The sequence below is a fragment of the Dipodomys spectabilis genome, unplaced genomic scaffold (assembly GCF_019054845.1).
Source record: "Dipodomys spectabilis isolate Male_0828 unplaced genomic scaffold, ASM1905484v1 ptg000001l, whole genome shotgun sequence".
Taxonomy (NCBI): domain Eukaryota; kingdom Metazoa; phylum Chordata; class Mammalia; order Rodentia; family Heteromyidae; genus Dipodomys; species Dipodomys spectabilis.
Genome location: NW_024870678.1, coordinates 10053778 through 10080994, shown reverse-complemented (window position 1 = coordinate 10080994; position 27217 = coordinate 10053778). Strand labels below are relative to the sequence as shown.

Below are 27217 nucleotides of genomic sequence, written 5' to 3'. Positions count from 1 at the left end.
TGTTTATTGTGAGCAATTGTGATCTACATTACTGAGGACTTTAAAATTCCTAGAAGAGTCCCTAAAACTTTACACTTTTTTAGTCTATGTTATTAACTTTGAAAATATTTTTTTCTGGAAGTTTAAAGCAAAATAAAAATTAGCTTGTAACAAGTTTTATAAATGAAATTATTAGGATTAGTGATGTTGTTAAAATGCCTACTTAGCATACATGAGACAAGGAAAATAAGCAAAATAAAATCAAACACTCATATTGGGGGAAAAAAGCACTGGTAAATTTTTTAACCTAATAAATGTTGATAAGGCCCTCACCAAACTTTAGACCTGAGTCAATGTTAAAAATATCATCAAGCTGGATGCTGGTGGCAGATGCTGGTGGCTTACATTTGTAATCCTAACTATGCAAGAAGTTGAGGTCTAAGGATCTCTATCTAAGCCATCTTGGGCAGAAAAGTCCATGAGACTCTTATTTCCATTTAATAAGCAAAAAAGATAGACATGGAGGAATGTTAGAGATCCTGCTTTAACTGGAAAAGCCAATTGAAAGCTCAAGGCCCTAAGGTCAAGCCCCAGTACTCAGACCAAAAACAAAATAAAATATCAAGCAACAATATAGTAACTAGTGAACACAGAAAAATGATATCATTTACATTACATGGTGTCTATTTGTGGAAAGGGAATAACAAGATCTTTACTTGTAAATATTTTCAAAGAATAAAAACTTAGAGAAGATTTATTGAAAACCAAAAAGATTATATCCCATACTAGGATAGGTACTTAAAAATAATTTTAAAAACTGTCTGGAGAATTGGCTCAAGTGGTAGAGTGCCTGAGTTCCAATCCAAGAATTAAACAACAACAATAATAATAAGCTAAATAAAGAGTATGTAAGAGGCTATGTAGAAATTTAAACTTGTGCACTGTTGGTGGGAATGCTCTGTTATGGGAAATGGTATGAAAGTTCCTCAAAAACTTAAGAGTATTTATCATATGATCTAGTCATCTACTTCTTGGTCTATACTGACAAGAACTGAAAACAAAGAGACAAAAGATATTTCTTGACCTGTGTTCACAATAGCCAAATGATGGGAGCAACTCAAGTATACACTAATACAGGAATAGATACAAAAACTGTGATATGGACGTAGGATGGAATATTATTCAGTCAAAATGCAAGGAAATCCTGACGCATGCTAGACTAATGACTCCTAAGGACATTAAATGAAGTAAACCAGATGCAAAAACAACAGAGGCAAAACTTTAGTAATTGTTGAAGTTTCTAATGGGTCCCTTCAGGCTCATTATACTACTCTTTTCTTTCTACTATTATATGTGTTCAAATTTTTTCAGTAATAAACTTAAATGCCTTCTGAAAATCTCTAGCACTAAAAAGAAACCCAGTCATAGAAGGACAATTATTATTATATTATCTTAATATATTATACATTTATATTATATTATACATGTATATTAATATATTATACATTTATATATGTAATTTGTATAATTATATAGAGAGTAATTAGGCTTATGAAGATAGACTGTAGAACTGTGGGTATCAGGGACTGGATGTGAGGAGAAAAGGAAAGATATCCTTTCTGGGTAAGAGTTTCAATTTTACATGATGAGAGGAATTCTGGAGTGGTTGGCAGTTGTACAATGTGGATGCACTTAGTGCTACTGAATTACACACTTAAAATAGTTAAGATAGTAAGCTTTATGTTATGTGTATTTTTACACAATTAAAATACATATAAATACACATATACAAATAAAAACATTAAAAATTTTAAACTTCTTGACTTTGTAAAGTCAGCAGCGATGTATTTCTCCCTCCAATTCAAGGTATCTAATTTTATATGGTGCTCAGACAGTAATTCTTTAATGTCTACACATTCTCTGCCGTCTAAACCTAGTGTCTCTGCTGGCTGCTTCATTCCAAGAATTCCTGTCCTAATTAACATTTCACTCTAATAAGATGTTCTGCCTCTGAAAGTGTTGATCCATCAATTGTTGACATATCTTGGGATACAGCCAGGCATAACCCAGTTGACCACTGGGGGACAGGCAGCCTGAGAAGGGCGAACGAGAAACAGACCCTGGTAAATAGGGTTCAAGAGAAAATGAAGTTAGCAGAATAGCAGGGCAGACTACTTGGTAGCTCATCACTAGGTATGGAGGTTGTCCATCACAATGCTGCAGGAGGCCTGGTTTTGGCAAATGATGACATTACATGATAGAACCAGAACTTGGGTAAACAGAATTCATTGTCAAGGGACGTTAGCAATTGGAGGTAAGGATAATGTTCTCTGATGAGAGATTGGCTGAAGCAAGGCGACTGGGAAATTCTGCTGGTTGAAAAAGTAAAATTCTTTGCACTAAGAATTTAGTTACTAGATCTTTACATAGAACTTGTACAACCAAATGACTGAGCTTGATTTGTCCCCCTTTTGATAACCTAGACTATTCTATCCCTTACAGTATAACCATTTAGTACCAATTCCATTTGCAACCTTAATCTCCCCTTCCCATGAGCATCTGGAACAGAGATTTGAGGGGCTGGAACATGATCACGTTTATGGACCACTATTCTGTCCACCTCATGATCTTTCCTTGGAAATTGTTGATGTTTTTTGAGAAAGCTGTTAGGGGAGAGGGTAAAGGAAGGTGAACAAGCAGCACTGGAGCATAATGAGAACCAGCGCAGCTCTCAGCTCTGCTATCTGCACTAGAGACCTGACATCCTTCCATCCTCAGCTCTTAATTCACCCCATGAGTATTTAGATTTCTTCTGTTTGGTGGGAAGTGGATTCACGTTATGTATAGATAAAATTTGTTTCAGAAAATGAAGGAAAAAAGTCTTTCTCAGGGCAAATGGACAGTGCCATTCGATCTGTGGTTTTCAAGTTACAATGACAAGAATGAGTCCTGAGATCAGTCTAAAAAAAAAAGAAAAAGTGAGAGGGAGAGAGAGAGAGAGACAGACAGACAGATGGACAGACAGACAGACAGACAGACAGTCAGACAGGCAGACAGTCAGACAGTCAGACAGACAGACAGAGATAGACTGAGACAGAAACTGAGACAAAGAGAGAGAGGGAGGGAGAAGAAGGAGAGAGAGAGGGAGGGAGGGAAAGAGGGAAGATGAAGGAGGAGGAAGAAGTGAAGGGAGAAGAGGAGGAGGAAAAAGGAATGAAAAGAAGAGAGGAGAAGGAGGGAGAAAAAGAGTATGGGACTAGAATTTCACATGCATGGCTGCATGGAGGCTAACCATGGTCTCAGTTCTTTCTCACATGTGTGCGCTGCTCCTGGTGCCATCTGTGTCTCTGCAGTGAGACAGTCTGTGTTGGAGGCTCCCACCTGCAGCTGCAGCTGTGTGCCTGGAGAAGTTTCCCCTGTGCAGAAAACTACCCCCCCCCACCCCCCACCCCTCCCGCCAGGTCTGTATTGAGAAAAGTGAATCTGCTTGTCTGCACAGAAGCTTTCAAAAAGGACTGTAGAGGACTGAAAAGGAAGAAAGAGTGGGAAGCTGGGGAAGGGAGATCAGCACAGAAGAGGAAGAAATGGGAGTTCAAAGGCAAGAAGAGAAAGTAAGATGACAGGAAGAGCTCTATCTGACAAGAATAAAAAGAGTAAGCTCAGACAAGAAGTCAGTCAGAATGGTAAGATGGTTTTCACAAGCTTTCCTGACAGACAGAATGAAGGGGAAACAACTCAAACCCCCAAACAATGATGCACTACTATCTTTGTATGCAGTAAAAAAAAAACAAAAAACCCTCCTTCAAACTAGGCATTTCAAGAACCTGTGACAAGAGTGTGTATACTTAGAGGAACATCAGGGGCGTGCTGAGTCTAGGCGTTGTGACTGCAAAATCATGTTCTGGTGTGAGTGATGGATGAAGAGGTAGAATAACAATGCCTGCTTGGGCTCATCAGAAATGCATATATAATAGCCATGGAGCACTGTTAACTGCAGACCAGATTAGGACAGAAGGAACGTGGTCTCAGAGGAGTTCACAAAAGCGTCTAGGATCAGTAAGTGGCAGGGCTGTGACTCCAGATGGCTTCTGGGACTTCTGATCTTTGAAAGCAAACTTTGTGAATGGACTGGCCCATCTAATCCTGCTGGGAAATGTTTTTATCCACTTATGCCTGGGGACCCCTCTGGCTTAGACACATACAAAAATTGGGTCTCAGAACTAAGTCCAGAGAATTGTGGTTGAAAGAAACCTAATTTATATTCACAAACTAGTGAATATAAATTAGGACAGAATTCATATGCATATATTGTATACCCCCTTTACTTATGTGATAATCTACTTCTGAGTCCTTATTTTCTGAATACATTTACCATTTGTGTGTGTGTGTGTGTGTGTGTGTGTGTGTGTGTGTGTAAAATGTTTCAGGAATTCTGACCAAGTCTATGTCTACGTGTAAAGGCTTAGGGTCTTCAGCTCCTGGCCTGGCTGGGCCCATGTGATTATCATTTAGCATTGTTTTTCCTATGTATTGAACAAATCCATGGCATGGGAACTGATACTTAGGTGGCACATTAAGGTATAAGAAGGAAAGCCACCTGCACCCTGCCTTAGGCTCCGGGGGATTCATTGCGTTTGTTTCTGATTGGTTCATCAGAAGGCTGAGCCATTCTAGATGTTGAACCAGGAAATGGTTCCTTCAGAAAAGAGTGAGGTAGTGTCCTGAAAACCAAATCTCTAGGGTGCAGTTGACCTAAGGAGTACAAAGGGGCTCAGAGGACAATTCCTTTTATCTTTCTGGCTTTAAAAATGCTACTCATTTCAACTTCATGTCACACAAGTGTCAAGGGTGAACTTGGCCTATGCCTTTAAGCAATCGTGTCTTGAATTGCAGTGACAGTGCCAATCCCTTTGGCATGTTTGTTCATCAAGGTGAGGGAGAGAATAGACACAGCTAAAACATTTGTTTTCATTTCTAGCTGTAATTTGGCTCAACACCAACATAGGTACCAAAGCTGAGTTAAACATGAGGTGACTGGCCTTAAACTAGAAAATAGATTGGATCTGTGAGTTTACTGAGAGGTCTAGTTAAATAAGCTAGTAAGACAAGTTTTGGGAATTTCCATGGAAGATCTTAAAATCAGTTAATGACTTTTCAGGTGAGCGTGATATCCAGGTAAGCTTTATGACCAGGTAACATGTTGATTCTTTCGTGTCTTACTCACCAGTGCTATTTATGTTAGGAGTATTCAAAATTTCATTTTAGATCAAATTATCTAGGTATGAATTTATTACTAATTCTGGGATACCTTCTGTATGTGGTGATTATACCTTACCAAGTAAGGCAATTATTATTATTGTTGTTATGATTTGAATATAAAGTATCCTTCCAAAAGGCCTATGTGTTGGAAGCTTAATCCTCCACTGGTAGCACTATTTTGGAGATTCTGCAAACTTTGGTGGTGGGACCTCTCTAGAGGAATGAGATCAGTGGGGGCAGGTGTCTTGTCCCTGGACTTCTGCTCCCCCCATATATTCCTGCTGCCACCATGTTCTACTCAAAGGTATAGGGCCAAGAACCATGGGCCAAATGCTCTGAAATCATGAGCCAAAACAGATCTTTCCTCCTTTAAGTTGGTTATAGTAAGTGCCTTGGTCACAGTGATGAGAAAATTACCTAGGATAATTGCCTAGCATATGCAGGCACTATGATGCTTTATCTGTTTTTGGACATTTTATTAGCATACATTAATTGAAGCATTTCTACACATGCATACAATCTATTGACCATATTCCTTCTATCATTCTCTCTTATATCATGGTTAATCTTGTCTGTCAATTTGATTGGGTTGAAAAACACCTAGCTGATGGTAAACCATATATCTGGGTATGTCTGAGAGAGATTCCCCCTTCTCCCCCGCCCCCCCAGACAATTAGCTAAGGTGAGAAGACCCACTTTTAACATGAGTAGCATCATCCAAAAGGCTAGAGGCCCAATGAGAATGAAGGTGGAAGAAAGCGAAAGCTTGCTAGAACACGTGTTCTCCTGTCTGCTTCCTGAGTACCATGAGGTGAGCACATTTGCTCTACCATATGACCTGACCACCCACCATACTGCTCTGTTTCGCTACGGAAATAGAAGCATAGAACAAGTATCTGTGCACTAAAATCTCTGAAACATCTGGAAAAAAGTCTTTTTCCCTTAAAGTGTTTATATGAGGTATTTTTCAAAACATCAAAAATTAGCACCATAGGCACTCTGCTACTTTCTCATACACACTGCTTTTCTTCTTAGGGCCCTATTTTTTGGAGTGGTATTTAATTTAATTGAAGGGTGTTTAAACAATTATGTAGCAGCCTAGTAACTTGCTTGAGGTTACAAGATTCAGACCCAGCTTTGTCTGACCTTAAAGGCTGTGCATTTATATACCAGATTTTAAAAGCACATCAGCCCACACTGGAGGCTAAGTCAGGAGGATTGAGAGTTTGAGGTCAGCCTGGGCTACATATTACAGTGGCTTTATACATACTCTCACTGGGCAGCTGAATTCTTCCATTTGGAATTTCAAAAGATTTCAGTATTTCTTTTAGACTTACTTTTATTTCTAAAGACACTTCAGGGCTCTGCACACAATCGTAACTTTTTCATTAGTTCTTGAAAACTGAATGGAGATGAGAAAGATCTTCACGATTATCAACTGCTTAATGTGTATGTTGAAGTTGAAGGAAAGGAATAAAATTAAAAAGCTTGAGAAATGTAATGCATTCCTGCAGACATTGCAAAAAAAAAAACAAAAAAAAAAAAAACAAACCGAGGACATGTCTTGACCCAGAAAGAATAGGATAGGGAAGGTGAAGATACTCAAGGTCAATCCTGGTAACTGAATGAATCTAGTTATTTTAAAAATGCAGTGTGAATGATAAGCTAACAATGTTGATTTTCTTAGGTGCCATTGTGACATATTCACTGATACACTTATATCATGACCAGTTATGGTTTTCTCTCTATCATCCACCTGGAAGTCCACACAATGACCTAGTAACAGCTCACCTTTTTAATGTTCAATGTCCATAAAAAGGACCAAAAATGATGGCATAAAGGACATGGGCTTATTTAGCAGTTGGTGAACTTTGGAGCAAGACAGATGGTAGAGCTGACAGTGCTGTAGGAAATGCTTCCCCCTGTTAGCAAGCCTGTCAAAATGTGCTCCTCTGCTGTAGGAGGTGAGGGAGGAGACATAGTTTTTTTTTATTGGTGTCTATAATATAACATATGCTGTATGCTTTCCTTATAAGAGATGTAGGTCAAGGATCAACGTGATTTTCCTAAGTGCATTTTGTGACAATTATAAATGAGGAAACAGCTTCATGATGAAAAAAAGCACAACACTTTTTTGCAACAATTTCTGAATTTATTATAGCTAACATGTTGACTTCCTCTCTGGAGGAGTTTGGCCACAGGTTGGCCGGTTGCCCCCTACCACTAAATGCAGGTTTCTTGTCTATCCCGCTTATAAACTCTTAAGAGATAGTTTTTGTTGTCAATGACTCTATATCCTGTCAACTTCCTCTGTTTTCATCCTTGTTAAACCTTTTACCATTCAGTCTAAACATATAGCTGATTCCTTGAGTCCTTGCTCAAAGCCATGTATTACCTCCATCCCATTGTTTCTAGATAGATTGGACTAAGCATTGTATCTAGACATGGAAATATCTTGATTGCTTTCCTGTTTCTAGCTGCTGCTTTATTCAAATCATCCTGGCCATCAGTTGTCTGACAAACTTAAAGCAGGATAATCAAGCAAGTATTCTGTCAGCTTTTTATTGATCTCACTGCCTGTGGCAGCCATCAAACCCCTTCCTGTTCTTTCCATTGACGATCTTCTATTTCTGAGACATCCACAGACTCTCATCTGCTACTTTCTACACATGGATGCCACTTCCTCCCTTCCACTTCTGCTCAAGGTTGTCCTTTATTATGAAGTGTCCCTAGAGTGTTAAAGGCTTACATGTTTAATGAAAATGACTCTCTACAGCATTTTTAATTCCTTAGGCACTGAATCGTACCATACCACCAAAAGTGAACATGAAACATTTACCTGTGATTGTGTCTGAAATGCATTTCTCGCCACCAGATAAACTGTTCAGACTTCTTTTGTCTCTATTAGATTATGAAGGCAAATCTTTTCAAATCACCTTGGGTGGTCCCTACAAAGGAAAGTTCCTATCATTTACACACTGCAGGGCCATCTTTGCAAAGCACTCTTCCTTCCAAACACTGAAGTCAGAAGGTCTTTTCCTGTGCAGTTTCACCTGGGCTTTTCTTGATGGATTTTGTCAGCCAGCTCAACAATGTGACATCGTTTGTGAAGAGTCTTCTCTGTACGGAAACCATGATTCTAAAAGGTGAGTTTAATAATAGCTCTTTCCCTTTTCTCTGCCAATATATTTTGTGTGTGCCAGTCCTGGGATTTGAACTCAGGGGCTGGGTGCTCCCTGAGCTCTACTACTGGAGCTCAACATCACTTCTAGCTTTTTTGGAGTGGTTTATTGAAGAGTCTCATGGACTCTCCTGCCTGAGCTGGCTCCAAACTGTGATCTTCTGCTCTCAGTCTCCTAAGTAGCTAGGATGACAGGCGTTAGCCACCAACGCCTGTCAGGAATGTATTTTTTTCAAGTAGTTATTATTTGGGAGGTACAGTCATATATATGAACTTATCCTTACATATTATCTTCTTGTTGCAAACAATGAAATCAAGGCTCATCTGGATATTTTGTTTTAGGAAGTCTGTCGGGAAGAGAAGACATGTAGGAAGCATGATTATCTTCCCATGTATGCTATAATGATTCATTTCATTATTGGAGTATTAATAAGAATTACCCAGGGCTTTAGTGAAAATAAACCACTCTATTCCGTTTTGTCTCTTAGTAGGCAAAGCCTTGAAATTCACCCTTCTATAACTACAACCTGACAGATGGGCACTTCTTGGGCTGCCATGAGCCTATGAAGAAAAGCCTATCAATGTGTGGGTTAAGTCACTAGTGAACAATACTCATTCTTACAAAACCAGGTTATACAGCAGCCAGGTGCTAATTCACTTTAGTTTTGTAGTGTTTCCTGGCTGTGTGGCTGCAAAATGTGCACAGGAAACACACACACACTGTGGTTTGACACAGGCGCTCAGGTTGCCGCTGATGAATATGCATGATGGGCTGGTGTTCTTGCCACTTGAGCCTGACTCTCCCTCCACGCACCCCCCCCCCCCATGCCCATTTCCTGCCTACCACTTGAAGACGTTCCTTGAGGAGGTTTGAAAAAGTGAGTTGTTTCTCCAATTCTGGAGCCTTTTAATTTCTTTCCCCCTCTGAAAAGATGATGACAAATTGCACCCTGATTTATTTTTATTCACCGTGAGTCATTTGCTAGTCTCATTTTATAAATAATATTTTCTACATCTTACTGAAAAGCAGATGGGAAAGTTCATGGAAACTCACCCTCTGGGACAGAGGAAAAGTATGTGGGTCTGGATTGGTAGGATGAAGTCCTGATAAGCAGCCCTGCTATAGGAAATGAACAGATGGCAAATGGCCCTCACAAAGCAGCATTTAGCGAGGGGTTTTCTTTGTTTCAAGAGTGGTTGTTATTCTGCTCTTACTGCGAACTCTGTGTACTCCTCAGAATGCAGAAAACAAGTGAGAAACTCCTTCCTAGTATTCATAAAGCAAACCTCTGGAGCTGGAGGCTCTTTAACAGTTGGGAGCTATCATCCATGTTCTTGCTCATTGTTGTTACATGTGGTCTTTGTGAGAGGAAGTGGGGGAGGGGAGAGGAGCCCTGAGCCTAGTGTAAGCCAAGAGGCAGAGAGAGCTCCAGAAACCCACGTGGTGAACAGCCTGCGCCGGGAAATGCCAGCATGTGTTGCTCCCCAATTTGGCATAGAGAAGCAACTCCTGTTTGACATACTTCATGCAGCAGACAAGGAGTCGCAGGGGTGTTTTCTCTGTTCGAGCAGTAATGAAGGAGGGAATGGGCAAATGGAGGTTGCTATGCAGTTGTTTTGTTGTTGATAGGGGAACAATGCCAGGCAGTACTTGAATGCTGAGAACAATTTCATTTTTTCTGTGGAAGTCCTACCTTTCCATAAAAGAGCCTACCCTAAAAAGTGTTTTCCTTAAATAACAATAGTTAGGAATAAAGAGTAGCTTGTAGATAGGCTGCTCTTATTTCTCTATGGCTGGAAATCCCTCTGAGATGTTACTTATGAAATCCAGCTTGCCATAAATCACTGATTTATTTCTTCCTCCTCTTCCTCCTCCTTTTTCCCCTCCCTTCCTCTTCTTCCTCCTCCTCTTCTTCTTCTTCCTAGTCCTGCTCCTCCTCCTCTTTTTTCTCCTCTTCTTTCTCCTCTTCCCCCCTCGCCCCTCCTTCTTTTGGTGGTACGTAGGTTTTAAACTCAGGGCATTGCATTTACTAAACTGATGATTTTCTATTGCTGAGGAATGCCTCTAGCCCCCTTTTGTTCTGGTTATTTTTATGATTGGTTCCAATTTCTGTCAGGCATACTCTGACTTAGACTTTGACTTTGGCTTACCTATTGTAGGATTCTTATAGTTGTTGGGAGCACATGTATGGGCTACTACTACATTTATCTTCTCTCTGTGAGACAGAGTCTTGAGGATTCTCTGCTTTGGAACTGAGATCCGCTCCATCTCAGCCTCCTATGTCCATAGATACAGGTTGGGAGGGGTGTAATAAATTTTTCTGCCTAGCCTGGCTTAGAATCAAGATCCTCCCCTTCCCAGCCCTCCAAGGAGGTTCTCAAGAGTGAGCCAACCATAAGGCGCCAGTTGTCTATTTTGTTTCCAATATGAATCATATTTTTTTCTATATAACATCCACACTTATAAAATTGCCCAGAACTATTTTTTTTGGCATTTGAAGACCATTATTTAAGATGTGATAGTTTGGTTTCATCATTAAATACTGAAATAATGGGGTCAAAGTGAGGTTAACAGGGGGTGGGAAAGGAAGGGAAGGAGGAAGGAGTGGACAGAGGGAAATGCAAGGAAAGAAGGTTTGGAAGAAAAGTTTATCCATGGGGGGGTCTTAACTAAGTGGGGTTATTGACTGAAATCATTTGTCTGAGCTAAACTTTTAAAAAATAAGTTCTTATTTTGTTGATTCAACAAATGCCTTTCAAGAGTGTATACTTCCTTAGTAAGCAGAGGAACAAAACAGCATTTGGCCACCACTGAGTAATAGATACTTCCTTCCAGTGTCTAATGATTTTTGCAGCCCGTATTCTACCTCTAGTGCCATTGAAAAAAGTTAGAGTGCCTGTGACTTTTATGAACACAAGTTTGTTTGATGACAAATTTATGGGTTAAGTTTTCCCATAGCTTTCCTGGGTGACACAAATTAATGCAAAGTTTTAGAAGCATGCTTTGTTGCAGTCATAGAATTCACTGCTCCTCCAAACCATAGCATCCCCTGGGGGACCCCAGTTGCTTAGGCTCTTACTACCTCCTCAGCCCATGGGTGTCTCAAGGACAGGGCCTGGATCCCTGAAGAATGGCAACCTGGTTGGAACTTAGTATCTGTAGGAAGAAATCAGTGTTGCCCAAAATATCTTTGTTTACATATACTGATTTTTTAGACTTCTATTTTTATTGGAATTGGATTCTAAGATTAGGCTGGTTGGCTGAAGTCTATATATATTTTAATTTTCATAGTTTTTTGTTTGCTTTCCAAAAAAAGCTGAAGCAATTCTTTCTCCCATATTCTCACTCATAATAGGTTTTATTTTTTAAGTTTTTGCCAATTTAATAGTCATAAAGATTGTTTAAAATGTTGTTTTGCTAGCTGTTCATAAGCTTGAGTATCTTCCTGTCTTTGTTGGTCTGTGAATTAACTTTTATATATTTAACCCACTTTCACACAAAATTTGTGTGCATGTACATATTTGTGTCTGTATCCATATATATACATACCCATATATATATATATAATATATATATATATCCAAAAAGTATAAAGCTCTTTTTATTTAAAAACTCAGATTCTAGGTAATTCCAGACCTGTATCTTATTAGAAATACTTAGGCATATATAAATGAAAATGAATGCATAAATATCTCACTAAAGTGTTGTTTTAAAAACATGAAGTTTGATAAGCTCCCTATGGTAATCCTCATTTTCTTTGTTTCTTTTTCTTTCTTTCTCTCTCTTTCTTTCTTTCTTTCTTTTTCTCTTTCTTGCTTTCTCTCTTTTCTTTCTCTCTCTTTCTTTCTTTCCTTCCTTCTTTCTTTCTTTCTCTTTCTTTCTTTCTTTCTTGCTTTCTCTTTCTTTCTTTCTCTTTCTTGCTTTCTTTTCTTTCTTTTTTCTTTTTGTCTGCCATAGGGCTTCAGTTTTGGGCCTGGGAGCTGTCCCTTCACTCAACTCAAGGTATGCACTCTACCATTTGACCACAGCGCCAATTCCAGTTTTGTAGTGGTTAATTTGAGATAAGAGTTTCACAGACTTTCCTGCCCGGGCTGGCTTTGAACCATGATTTTCAGATCTCAGCCTCCTGAGTAGCTAGGATTACAGGTGTGAGCCACCGGCACCCAGCTTGTTACTTTCTGTTACTTTTCAAGTAATAAACTTAGAGTTCACTTGAAATCATCACTAACTCTGACATTAGGTGAGGACTATAGCACTGAACCATGGGAGGGTTGGTAGGCAGACCAGAGTGGCCAATATCTGGTGAAATAGTGTTGGAATAATGCTAATGGTAGAGTTGTATTAGCTGTCCTGGAGACCTTAATGTTCTCGATACATGCAAGGAAGCTGAGAAAATGAACTCATTCAAGGCTGGGGCTTTGTCAACCAATGAAGGGCAAGATACTAGACAGAATGATAGAAATGATGAGTTAGAGGAACCCAACTAGGAGGGGAAAAGGTGAAGAAAGGGAGAGAAAGAAATTAAGGCCTAGATTTGTGAAGATAAAGTCGTAATGGGGTGTATGGAGAGTAGGTGGAAGAGGAAAGAAACATGATGGGAAAGAAAAATGCCTTTCTACAGATGTCAGAGATCAGGCAGTCCCAAGGAAGGAAAGGATGGCTGAGATTGTAGGTAGCTGAGTGCACAGAGGAGCTATACCCTTTGAGAGCTCAAGAAAGTTAACGGGGCTCTTGGACATTGGTTACATTGTCACTCAAGTTTCAGGCAAAGAATAACTGTGTTTGGGTCAGGTGTCACAGTTTTCAGTGACAGGAGGCACTAGGAGACTCTAGGCCATATTGATAAAATAAGATGGAAAAAGAAAAAGAAATTAAATGTGTAGGAATGTGGGAGGAAAAGGTTAATGTAACACAGTAATACTGACTGGCACCTCAAATTGGAAAGAAGGGATTTCAATGAGAAGTGAATGTAGGATTGTGAATCTTTTGGGCGGGGTCTAAGTCTCTGTTGTTCTTAAGTGGTATATAAAAATGAAAGTTGCAAGAAATTCAAATCCATGTTTCATTAGTTGAGCTTACCCTAAGACAAAAACTGGAAGATCACAGTAGGACTTTCTGAACCTCCCAGACGACCTCACATGTAAAAGGGGCAGGATTCTAGAAGGAGATGTAGTAGCTTGCCAATTCCAATTCCGGTAAGGCATTCTTAGAATAACTTGGAGTAGATTTTTGGTCTCCTAAGGATTTTGCTTTCAAACTATCACCAGGCCTAACCCATAAAGCAATTTGAGTTTTCCTACTGAACCATGTTTCCTATGTTGTAGCCTGCATGGTGGTAGAAATACCTGAATTTCACCTGTGGGACTTTGATTCCTCATGGACTTTACCTTCCACATAAAGAATTCTGTGCCTTGTCTTGAGAAATGAAATAAAAATACCCGCTTTGTCTGAGTAGTTATATTCCATGGTTAAACATTAGGCAGTTTATTGGTGTATTCCTGACTTGCAGGACCCGAGACCTCTTAGAAAGCTGCAAGGAGCAGCTGGGACACATGCGAACTCGCATATGTGAAATGCTGTGGTACCCCCAGCAAAGCACATCTCAACACCACCCAATTAGCACAGGACTGTAGCCACAATGCTGAGCAACAATGCTGGGGAAAGCTTAGCAGGGAAGCCTCTCAGACATTGCATAAATGCACAAGACATAGAAAGAATTCACAGCAGGCAGGCAAATTATGTATGGTATTGCAAGGGTGAAAGGAGATTTCTTCAAACCCCCTGGTGTCTGTTACTCTGTCCTAGTGTTTGGACATATGGAGATACCATTCCCATTAAACTAGCAAGATGTGTCAGAAGACTTGGACTCCCTTAAGAACATGTTGTGAGAAAGGCTGCCACATCCTCCAATTATGCCTTCTGCCTAAGTGCCATGCCACATCCATGTCTGGAGCAGGAATGAAATTTGGAGAACCGCTTAACGAATTCTCAGTATTGTTTTTATCCTTTGTTTTGTGCAAACCACACTCAACATGCCATTAGCAGCTTCCTTTCAGCTCAAGGAGATAAAGGTCTGGAAGAAGGACTTGTTGGCTAACTTGATCCCTAATGGAACTCTTCCTTAGGGAGGGCTAGGTTTGGTTTAGAGCAAAAACCCTTCTTGAGCCCATGCTATGCTTTGTAACTAAACTTCAAACATTTTTCTCTTTTATTATTCCTTTGGCGGAAATTATATATTATCCTCTTGTTCATAATATCATAAGCTCAGAGGGATGTTTTGTGCTTTTATTCTGTTATCTCACAGAGGAAAATTAGCAACGAAACAAACAGTCAGAATCTAGGAAGAGGAGGCAGGTGTGGGAGGTGCCCATCCTTGAGTTATAAACAGCAGTACCTCCCTTTTCTTGTAGAAATCATTTGGTGTCATGATTTTTTTTGAAGTAGAAGAAACTGTTGGGAGTAGAAAAGGGTGTGTGTGGGTGATGTGGTTGCTTGGCAACTGGGAAGCTTCCGGCTGATGTTCTGAATTGAACAGAGGAAAATAGGACAGCAGGGAATAACTGAATGGGGGAAAAAATGAAAGGGAGGAAAGCAGATGTGATGAGAGGGGTTAAGAGGAAATGGAAAATAAAACAGCAAGAGAAAAGCATGAAAATGGGTGTGCTAGGTACTTCAAACCTACATCTATTGGTTTAGGACTATGAATTTAAAATAATTGGGCAGGCAGAGATAAAGGAAATAAAGGGAAAATAGGCCAAAAGGTGTGAAACCATCTACAGTGGACATTGCAGGGCAGTGGGATAAAATGCTGCAGTGTTGTTAACTCACCACTTGAAGCTAGGCTCTTTCATGGTGTCTGAGGCCACAACAAGGTGGTCCTGAGGACAGGTGGCCAGGACAAACACCACACCACACAGTGTGGTTAGGCTGCTCACAGAAGAAAGCAGAAGGTAGGGGTATCCAGAAATATTGTTATAACATTTTTAGACTAGCCACGACCCTTTAGAGTGACCCCAAAATAACTTGTAAGATCTTTAATCCTATAAAGCCCGACCCAAAAGAGAAACCCCAGGAGAATTGAATGCATTTTAGGCCCCCAAATTTGTAATTCCATCTTTGTTTCCTCCATACAACTTATTGCCCTGTCAAAGCACAGCGTAGGTCCATACGTATTTCTTAGGGAAGCTATGCCTTGACATTTTCCCTGTGCCTTTTCCATGGTGGTTACGTCATACCTTGTAGACTTGACTTTCCTTATTTATATTACATAGAAGGTACAGCTCTCTTCTATATTTGTCTCTTAAAAGGGCAGCCGAGCTCTCTGGCCCATCCTCCTTTTTTGATCATTCACATATTAATAAAAAAAAGTTCTGAGTGTGTGCTCAACATACAAACATGTTGAGTCATAAATTATATATGTGGGGGCTGGGAAGGCTCAGTGGTAGAGCACTTGCCTTGCATGCCTGAGGCCCTGGGTTCGATTCCTCAGCACCACATAAGCAAAAAGAAAAAAAAAAGCCGGAAGTGGCGCTGTGGCTCAAGCAGTAGAGCACTAGCCTTGAGCTGAAGAGCTGAGGGACAGCTCCCAGGCCCAGAGTTTGGGCCCCACGACCGGACCCCAAAAACAAAACAAAACATAAATTATATATATGAAATATCCAAAGAACTGTGGGTTTTTAGAGCTCCCTCATGAGCTCAAGATTCCAAGGAAGGGAGAGCTGAAACTGCTAAGACCTCTGGAGATGTCTTCAGAACTCACAGACATGTCTGTAACACTGTCCATCGAAGCAAACTGAAAGGCCAGCTTAATTATAAGAGGTAAGGAAGTAGTCTCCATACACAGGGCACCACGCACTACATAAAACTACATGAACTACGTACTTCTTCCTTATGAATGGAAATCTCAGTTTGGGTCACGTGTCCAGTTTAGGATATACTTCAGAGGTAAATCTGCATTTGCTTGGGCCATCATGCTAATTTCTTACCCCCTGCTTCTAGAATTGCTTAGGAGGTCAATTTTGAAAACCTTTTTGTACCTGCCGTTTCCACAGGGCTGTTATTGATGCTGAGATAGTAGATTACCCTTAAAGAGAGGACAAAGATTCCATGACTATGGGTTGAATGGTTTTTCTCCTATTGACCAAAACAGGGAAGTATGCTCTGGGGGCCACTTCAGCAAGCACTTTTGTTCTCACTTGAGGACCAAGCTATCAGAGAGGACAGAACAAAAGAATTATGGCAAAACAAGGCCAGAGCCTGCATGTTCTGTTATCAGAGCCTCCCATTCTTCTACAGTTCTTACTATGCTTTCTCCACGCCAGTTTCATATGAGTTCGATTTTCTTTTTCTTTTTTTAATTGTCAGTTGTGGGGCTGAACTCAGGGCCTGGGCACTGTCCTTGGGCTTTTTTGCTCAAGTCTAGCACTTTACCATTTTGAGCCACAGAGTCACTTCTGTTTTTTAGGTGGTTAATTAGATATGAGTCTTTCCTGCTAGGGTTGGTTTTGAACTGTGATCCTCAGATCTCATCCTCCTGAGTAGCTAGGATTACAGGCATAAGCCACTGATATCTAGCTGGGTTATTTACTTATTTATTATTTATAGCTAAACTAATCTCTCTATCTGGTGGCATTGTAACTGTCTGGTCTGAGGCGTCTTGTCTTAGTACTATCATCTGAATGATACTGAGAATAGTTTTACCAGGCAAGTCATTTTCTCCCGTATTCCATGTAAATACCCAATTTGCGTAGAGGTTATCTTTTCTCCAATGTGTGTTTTTGGCATGTCTGTGGAAAATCAGTTGGCTGTAGTTGTGTGGGTTTATTTCTAGAACCCCTCTTTTATTCCATTGGCCTCCATGTCTATCTTTGTGCCAACATCATGCTAGTTTTGTTACTATATCTCTGTTGTATATTTGAAGTCAGATATTATAACACCTCTTATAGCACCTTTTTTTTTTTATAGTACTGGAAATTGAACTCAGGCACTCTCCACTTAGGCCTTACCTGCACCCCTTTTTGTGTTGGTTATTTCCAATTATAGGGCCTTGCTTCATGCCCAGGTCAGCCTGGGCTATGATTCCCCTGCTTGTTCATCATCATGTTGTTGGGGATGACAGGTGTGACAGGTGTCACACCATGGGCTCAGCTTTTTCGCTCCCACCATAGCTGGAATAACAGGCACTTAACACCATGCCCAGCCATATAGCTGAGATGGAGTTTCCTGAACTTTTACTATGCCCAGGCTTGCTTTGAACTGTGCTCCTCTAATCTTTGCCTCCCAAGTAGTTGAGATTACAGGCTTGAGCTACCACTCCTGGCTCCAACCATTCTTAGGAGGAAATACAGTCAACAGGTCTGCCTACATTCATTCATTCATTCACTTCCTAGAATACAAATGCAGGCAACCTTTTCTAGAGCACAAAGACACATGGAGGAGCTGAAGTTCCATTCATAAGAAAAAAAGAATGGCTATGGGACTGACAACCAATGTAATGAAATGACTGTGGACCTATTTTTTTTTTTTTTGAGCCTACACAGCTACCTCTCCAACCTCCTGTCACCAATCTTCTAGAATATTCTTTCCACTTCCATGTCAATATAACCAAGCCATTTGGTACTGTCTATCACCCTATCTCTTTCCAGGAAAAGGCCAAGAAGATTTGTTACTCAGAGTCCTACACACAGAAAGAATTTTCTCTCTTTATCTTTACATTGGACTGAATGGAATGGAGTCGGACTGTGGTTCTCTGCCAAACTTACTTTTTCATGATGCCAATTTACTACACTAAGCTACATGTAAACTGTGCTAGCCTTTCTTTTTCTTAACTGGTGATTACAGAAGGGTTTGTACAGTGTTAGTAGTTGCAGAGGGAGAATGAGGCCTAACTAGGAACACTAGGAAGATGAGCCTTTAGCATGTGAAACTTAAGCTTGCAGGACTTGCTCAGATACGCTCACTCATATACTATTTCCACTTGGATGTGTCTGACTTTATAGTTGGGCAGATCAGATAACATCTAGTTCATGACAAGCAGCTTATATTTCAGAGTCACCTGGTTTCTCTCAGTTTCCACTGGCAAGCCAAGTACTATTCCTCCAGAGAAGAATGGCTACTCACCGAAGAAGGGCTAACAGTGTTGTGAATACTAACATGTTTGCTGTGAGCCTTGTACTCCTATAGTATAGTAGAGTTTGAAAGCAATTCATATGCAAAGCATATAAGACCCATATAGCATATGCAATGCTGAACAAAAAAAAAATGCAACACCGAAGTCATCACAATACTTGATTTCAAATTGTACTACAGAACCATAGTAACAAGAACAGCCTGATACTAGTACTGGAACAGACATAAAGACCAGAGGAACAAAATAGAAGATAAGAAACAAAACCACATAACTATAGCTATTTGATCTTCAACATAGCAGCCAAAAGCTTATGCTGGAGAAAAGACAACTACTTCACCATACTGTTCTGTGAGAGCTGGTATTTGCATGTGAAAGTGTGAAACTACTCTCTTATCTCACACCTGTACAAAAATCAACTCCAACTGGATCAAAGATCTTAATGTAAGCCCTAAATCCTGAAAACTACTACAGTAAAACATAGGAGAAACACTGAAAGATATAGACATAGTTATTTCTTTCTTTCTTTCTTTCTTTTTTTTTTTTGGGTCCGGTCGTGGGGCCTGAACTCTGGGCCTGGGTGCTGTCCCTCAGCTCTTCAGCTCAAGGCTAGCACTCTACCACTTGAGCCAGAGCACCACTTCCGGTTTTTTCTTTTTGCTTATGTGGTGCTGAGGAATCGAACCCAGGGCCTCAGGCATGCAAGACAAGCACTCTACCACTGAGCCACCTTCCCAGCCCCATAGTTATTTATTTCTAAACAGGACTCTAATAGCCTGGCAATTAGGAGGAAAGAATGGATGAATGAGACTATATCAAATAAAAATGTTTCTGTACATCAAAAAGGAACAATGATCAGAATCAAGAGACAGCCCACAGAAAGGAGGCAAATCTTGCCAGCTATTCAGCGGATAAAGAATTCATATCCAGAGTATATGAATAGCTTCTCTGAAATATCAACAAAAATTATTGCTTCCCCCATTACCTGTCACCACCATATACCCACAAATCAATTTACAATAGAAGCTGGACCCACACTGTAGTTTCTAATAATCCATTTACAAATAGTTTGCTTTTCATTTCTGCAACTGTGCACCCTGCTAAATTAAAAGTGACTTAAAATTAGAGATGCTTCACTAGGAGATACAGGAGTCCACTGAATTAGAAACTAAAAATGCCATTTAACGTGCTTGTATCTTTTTTAAGCCACTCCGCAAATAGGAAAAAATGCTTTAAGCTATTAGCTTGAATAGACAACTCTGTCTATAGAGAGTAATAATGATTAGGGGCAAGAAAGAATATGAATGGGACAAAGAGAATCTCTTGGGACACCTTTCATATTACTATGTTGATACATGCTATGTGAAACTATATCGCCTTCTTTAGGACAGTGCCTCAATTTTGTAATTTGTCTCCTAATTGCCTCTGTTTCTGATTTCATATGTGTATGGTAAGCCATATGTATATATATATATGTATATATATATACATATATATATATATATATATATATATATATATATAGGCTTTATTGCTTATTTCACTGTAAGGAATAACAACAGCTTTATAAAACTAGGACCACAGAAGCCAAGAGTGGATGGATACTTTCTTTTTAATGCTCCTGCAGCTTGGGTCTCTTCTCTAGACTCAAATAATAGACTTTGAAGGTGAGCTAGTAGGATCAAAGTTCAAGGTCAGTTTAGCCAACAAAATCAGTGAGACCCTATCTCAGAAAACAAACCAGAGCCAAGCCCAGCAGCTCAGTGCTATAATCCTTGCTACATCAGAGGTGGATTGGGGCATTGCGGTTTGATGTTGTCCAGGGCAGAAACTTTGGCAAAATTCAGACTCAACCATTGGCTGATGTGGCACATGCCCACATCCCAGCTATGAGAGAAGCGCAATGATGTGATGGGCCGTGGTAGGACTGGCCTGTTACCTCTGGCATGCAGGAAAGCACAGTGGAAGGATCGGTTTAGGCTGGCCCCAGCATGAAGGAAGACTCTATTTCCAAAACCAGCCAAGACAAAAAGTATTGGCAGGGAGGTTCAAGTGGTAGAGTGCCTGCCATAGAAAATATGAGGCCCTGAATTCAAATTTCCAGTACTCATAAGGAAAGGGGGCGTGGACCATATGGCTATTTGTCCCAGCTTCACAGAAGGTGGAGGTAGGAGAATCATGGACTTAAGCTGGTCTAGGCAAAAGCATGAGTCCTTGTGTGAAAAACATACTAAAGCAAAGACACATGGGATTTCTAGTTAATAAGCACATGATAAGCCTATTAATTTTGTTCAAACCCCAAAACTGCAAAAACAAGCAAATAAACAAAAAACATAGACTTTGACCTGGGAGCCAATTTTGCCAATAAGAGAAATGAGTGATGGTAACAATGTCCAGTTCCTAAGGCTGGTGTTGCCAGTCCCATCTCCAGTGGTATCCAACGTGTAGTACCAACCACATCGACTGTCAACATGTGGTGTCTGACGCCAAGGGGCATCAGGCTCAGGGTTCACACAGACCTGTTCTGGGTTGCTTTTTCATCACTGTGACCAAAAGGCCTGAGAGAACCACTTGGTGGAGGAAGGTTTTCAGTTGGCTCATGGGTTTTCAGAGGTCATGACAGGGACAATTTAGTGGAGAAGGGTAATATAGTTTACCTTATGGTAGCCAGCAAGCTTAGCAAAGGAAGAATACTGTGTCCATGCTGTATGAGTTAATCTCCTTTTCCTGATCTTTATCATGATCATTACTGCTTTCACTTGGCATGCTGGGGTGAATGACCGGAGCTAACCTATCACCCCAGGACTGGGCTTTTGGCCTAAAACTCTGGTTTCAGTGCTTTCCCCTTACTCGTCCCTGTTTTAGAGAACCAAACCAGAGACTTAAAAAGGTTTTTACTATTGTACTAACATTACTTATGAATTATATATGCAGGCTGCATATAAGATCCCTCTGCAGCCAGCCTGCAGAGGGATTTTTGCTTTCCTTCTACCCTATCTCAATAGCTGGGGTCTCAGAAATCCCTCCTGCAGATCCATTCGTTATTTGTTAGACCAGTCCTAATCTGGACCATGAATTTAAATAGACCAGCTTCATGTGGCTTACCATGTGCTGGGTGTAGTTGTGGGTACTGAGGACACAGCTTGGACAAAGTCTGGGCGTTAGTGGCGCTTCCTTTCTAATGATTTCTGTCCTTGCATGCCAGTAAGTCCCAGATGCTCCCTCCTGTCGGTGTGTCTAGGTTTGGTATCATTTCCTCCCCACTGGTCTAGCTTGCTGCCATCTGTACCCTGAGTCTGAAAGTATAGTAGCAAATCTAAACAGATCTATTAAAGAATTTGGGCAGACATCTGATTTGATACTTTCATGTAATTGGTGTACTAAATACATGCTTTCTTTCATGGAATAAAATTCGAAGTTTCAAAGTAGTCAGTGGGGGAAGAACCTCTTGTTGGTACAGGAGATTGTAGGATGGAGTGTGTGTGTGTGTGTTACGAACTCGGGATTTTGTGCATTGCTAAGCAAGTACTCCTTTACCTAATCCAAGGTTATTCTTTCTTTTTTTTTTTTTTGGTCATGGGGCTTGAACTCTGGGCTTGGGCATTGTCTCTCATCTCTTCAGCTCAAGGCAAGCACTCTACCACTTTAGCTACAGTACCACTTCCAGTTTTCTGGTGGTTAATTGGAGATAAGAGTCTCACGAACTTTCCTGCCTGGGCTGGCTTTGAATCATGAACTTCAGATCTCAGATTCTTGAGTAGCTAGGATTACAGGCATGAGCCACCAGCGCCTGGCCCAAGGCTATTCTTTAAGTCTCAACTCTTAGCCCTGAACACTGTCCTTGGAGATGATCTTAGTGATCATGTCACCTGCTTACCTTAGAGAACAAAGACTAATGGCCCGTTTCCATTGCTTTCTCTCATTTAGGAGAACATGCTTCTTCTTCCTACGCCATTTAGTTCAATAAGCACACACTCAATGCCCAAATTAAGTTTAATAAATGTTAGAAAGTTAAAAAATGACAAAAATACTCCAGCAGGAGCATGAAGCTAAATAATCAAATCACTAAGCCTCTTTGAGCACAAATGAAAAAAAAAAGTTCTCTCAATCTTACTTAAGAAAAAAATGTAAGTCTTTGGCTAATACGTCTGAAAAGACAGATCTTGTCTGCTTCAGGCATGGCTGGACAAAGAGTCAAATGACACTATGTGTCATTTTCCATTTGACAGGACTTTTTACCATGTCTTCCCTCCCTCACGCCCCCGCCTCTCTGTGTCTCTCTGTTTTATGCCAATTTTTTCTCTTTTTCATTTTTTTTCACTTGTCCTCTTTGTTTTCCCTTCTTAATGAGGCAATTTTCTTGGAAAATGCTCTATTTTGGCAAAAACATCCACCAGTAGCTTGGATCTATGGTAAAGTATGGCGATCTCAATGAAAAGACGAAGATGTAACTTCACCCTCAGAGTTCTAGAACAGCTATCAATGCTAACTAGGATTTGCCTTGCTTGGCTCCTGGAAGCAATCCTGACTCCAATGGACATTTAGTAATAAATGACCGCCCCGGATGATGTGCCCATTCTTGTGGAAGGGGAATTGGTATCTTGGCACTGACAGTCCCACTAGGAACAGAGGAATATTTCATTAAGAGAGAGAGCTTCAAGACATTCAAAGAGCTTCAAGACATTCATTCTCTTCGGTATAAAGGAACAGAAGAGTATTGTAGTTAGATATGATACTTGTATCATGGAATTGTATACTCAAAATGGTAAAAAATAAAAAAGATAAATTGTCTAAAATATTTAAATTTTACTCCAGCAACATTGCTAACTCTAAATTTAGAACATACATCTTCTAAGTATGTGGACCATTAGTGTTCAGAGGCCTTGGTGTGACCTGTGGCTTTACCTACCACTCCCCAATCATTCCCCTTGTGCTAGAGAGCACCAAGTTGCCCTGGCCTTCAAGTGTCACCCAATGGCCCACTTTGGAGGGTCCGGTTGTGGGGCCTGAACTCTGGGCCTGGTCACTGTCCCTCAGCTCTTCAGCTCAAGGCTAGCGCTCTACCACTTGAGCCACAGAGCCACTTCCGGCTTTTTTTTAATCTGCTTATGTGGTGCTAAAGAATTGAACCCAGGGCCTCATGTATGCAAGGCAAACGTTCTACCACTGAGCCACCTTCCCAGCCCGCCCAATGGCCCACTTTGGAAATGGATTGTCTTTCTTAATTTTTTTTTTTTTGTAGGTTGTAGAGCTTGAACTTAGAGCCAGAGCGCTGCCTCTGAGCTCCTTTGCTCAAGTCTAGCTTCTGCCACTTTGAGCCACAGTGCCACTTCTGGTTTTCTGGTGGTTAGATGCAAATAAGAGTCTCACAGGGACTTTTCAGCCCAAGCTAGCTTCGAACTCAGATCTCAGCCTCCTGAGTAGTTAGGATTACAGGTGTGAGCCACCAGTGCCTGGCTGGAAATCGGTTGTCTTAATGTTTCTTCCTTTCTCAGACTCATCCCGTGCATTTTGCATTTCCACCATTTTCAGAACTCTAGTTCTGCTTAGCTATATTCTTCAAGAAGCTTCTTTGTTATTTTCCAGTTTAGGCATCCCCTCCTCCCCCAGCTTTATTTCTCTGGCACTTGCCAACTGTCTTCAAATCATTTCTCTCCCTTTTTTTTTTTTTTTTTTTTACTCTTTCTCCCATTTGTTCCTGTAATTTCTTCACTGTTGTCCATCTCCCTCTCTCTGTATTCCTTTTGTGACTACCAAGAAGAGTGACAATCCTGGGAGAACAGGATGGGTTTACCAGGGGAGGAAGGCAATACAACTGTATTTTTAAATTGTTTCATTAGGAATGAGAATATTATTGCAAAAAACTATTTTTATTGGGCTGACCCAATAAAAGGAACACTATTTAATGCATTACTTCTGTAGGGGGGAGAAAGAATGTCTGAATTGGGTGTAGTAGCATATACCCATAATCCTAGTATTTGGGAAACTGAAGTAGGAATATTACAGACTTGAGGTCAGGGTTGGCAGCATAGTAAAATCCTATCTCAACAACAACAGTAATGATGATGATGATGATGATGATGATGATGATGATGATGATGATGATGATGATGATGATAATGTCTAAATTCCAAGAAGTGGGTTTTTTTGTTTATTAATTGACTCTATGTAACTTGTTTTAAATAGGTTTCTGTTTTTTTTCTTTAGTTTTGTTTTTTTAATTCAGGGCCTCATGCTCATTTGATTTGTTTGTCAGGCTGGTGTTCTACTACTTGACCTATGCCTCTAGCCTGGCTTTTGCTGGTTATATTTGGAGATGGGGTTTCAAGGACTTTTCCATCTGGGCTTGTTTCAAACCTAGATCCTCCATATCTCAGCCTCCTAAATAGCTAAGATTATTAGAGTGATCTATTGTGGCTGTAAATATATGTATGTCTTTTAATGTACTGTATTATAATTGTCCCATTAGTCCATCTCCTATGTTGTTGTTTGGTCTCCCTTCCTTCCTTCCTTCCCTCCTTCCTTCCCTTCCCCCCCCGCCCCTCCCCCGCACCCCAAGTGCTGAGAATTGGACCCCAGGTCTGGTGATTGCTCAGCATATACTGTATCATTGAATTACACTGTCCAGTCTGTCTTCTGTTATAATCTCAAAAACCAAAGGAAAATTATAGAACTAAATTTCCCCTTTCGTAGAAAAGATAACAGATTCTTTGTTGTTGTTTTTCTTTTTTTAAAAAAAATTTCCTTTCACATGAAAAATACAATACTGGAAAGAATTGGCATGGTAGCAGTCTCTATTGTCAGAGTTATTTCTTGTTTACAATGATGCAAGAAAACATGATTCTAAAACCAGGCACTGTTGGCTCACGCCTGTAATCCTAGCTACCCAGGAGGCTAAGATCTGAGAATCGAGGTTCAAAGCCAGCCCAGGCAGGAAAGTCCATAAGATCTTATCTCCAATAAACCACTAGGAAACCGGAAGTGGCGCTGTGGCTCAAGTGGTAGAGCACTTGCCTTGAGCTGAAGAGCACAGGGACAGTGCCCAGGCCCAGAGTTCAAGCCCCAAGACCGACAAAAAAAAAGAAAGAAAACAAGATTCTAAATTCTATTAACATTCAGCTTACAGGACATGAGAACTGCACATCAATAATGGCCTGTTCTGTGAGATTGTGTGGTTGTAGGTTACCCTTATTCCTGTCATACGGAAGGTAATGGCATACTGAAAGTCATGGCAGAAAGAAGCTGGTCAGCCCTGTTGGGAGGAGCTGTGCAGGAAGAAACAATGCCAAACTTTCATTTCCTGCAGGGCATTCATTCCTTAAGCAATTTCTATGAAGCTTTGAAATATCTATAAGCTTTAGCCTGCGTATGTGATAAGCCACAACAATGAAAACCAATATAATAAAGAGTAGAAGCTCTGTAAAAACGCAGGGTGGGATTTTTTTTAAAAACGATGGGACCTCAGGAAATATCTCACCAGAAAGGATTTTATGTTTTGAATTTTATGTTTTGATTTTTAATCACTAATTTTTCTAAATAAGCTGCCATAGAAAAGGGTGTGAGTTTGTTTCTGTTTAGTTCCCACTTCCTGTGTAAGTCATTTGGGATGGATGTGCAGTACAGATATGAAATCATTTGGAAAAAAACAAACAAAAAGAAAATGTTATTATGAAAAATTAAGCATGAATTTTTCCACATAGTGTTTTGAAAGGAAAGTCAATATGGAAAGATGAAAAGCCATGTCAGTAATGTAGGGCACTTTGGTTCCTGCATTTAATCTCCCTCCAAAAGAGAGCTCAGCCTTGAGAAAAGTCTCTAGACACGAGCAGGCCGTGAACTTAAACAAATGCCTCCTCACTGCACAAGCCGCCAATCCCTGAGAAACAGCTGATTAAGCTCCAGGTGTTTACAGACTTGATCATGTTTGAATCCCACCCTTTAATTAACTCCTTCCTATGTGCTTTACAAAACTCGGTAGCCCTGGAAGACATCCCACATGGAGGTGTGACTTGCTTCTTATGTCACTATGGAAAAACTGATGGACCTTGATCTGTCAAACACACTGACCAAAATTCATGATTGTTGCCAGACCACGCCACATGATGTTGAGCTGATTTACACCGTGGCTGCTGGAACTGGGAAAAGAAAAGGAAGATGAGTGGTTTACTCTTTCTGCACTTCTTCTCAGTCTCCTTGCAATGCAGCCAGTAGAAGACAAAAATGTTTTCATATAGAAATGTTTATAGTTCATATCATTTCATATAAACATTCAAAGAAGAGAAAGAAAACTACCAGTCTGGCATAAATAAGATTAGATTCTCCCACAGACACTGGTTTGGAAGTTCCCCCACCCTCCAAAAGAAAAGCCTGATGAAATTGCAACCATCTTAAGTGGTATAAACACAAAGCATTATATTAAAATGTAGTTGTCAGAGTTTTATGACCATAATCAGTATAAGAGCCCTCAACATAATCTTGCCTGGGGCCGAGCAAGCTGTATGTGTCTACAATCCCGGTTACTGAGGAGGCAGAGAGGAAAGGATCAAGGCCCAAGACCAACTCAGGCAAAAACTCAAGACCAGGTCTGACAAACAAGCTAAAAGAGCAGAATTCAGTGTGAGGTTCAAGTGGTGTGAGTTCAGTCCCCAGTGTCAGAAAAATCTTATCTGGA

At 40.4% G+C, this 27217-nt stretch overlaps 1 long non-coding RNA gene across 1 annotated transcript in view; it reads left to right on the top strand.

The window, feature by feature from the left end:
- Positions 1–9247: 9247 nt before the first annotated feature.
- LOC122108004 overlaps positions 9248–27217 on the top strand; it is a 43675-nt gene continuing 25705 nt past the window's right edge. The window contains exon 1 of the long non-coding RNA XR_006147453.1: positions 9248–9297. This is a non-coding gene — a long non-coding RNA (uncharacterized LOC122108004). The remainder of the gene's footprint in view (positions 9298–27217) is intronic.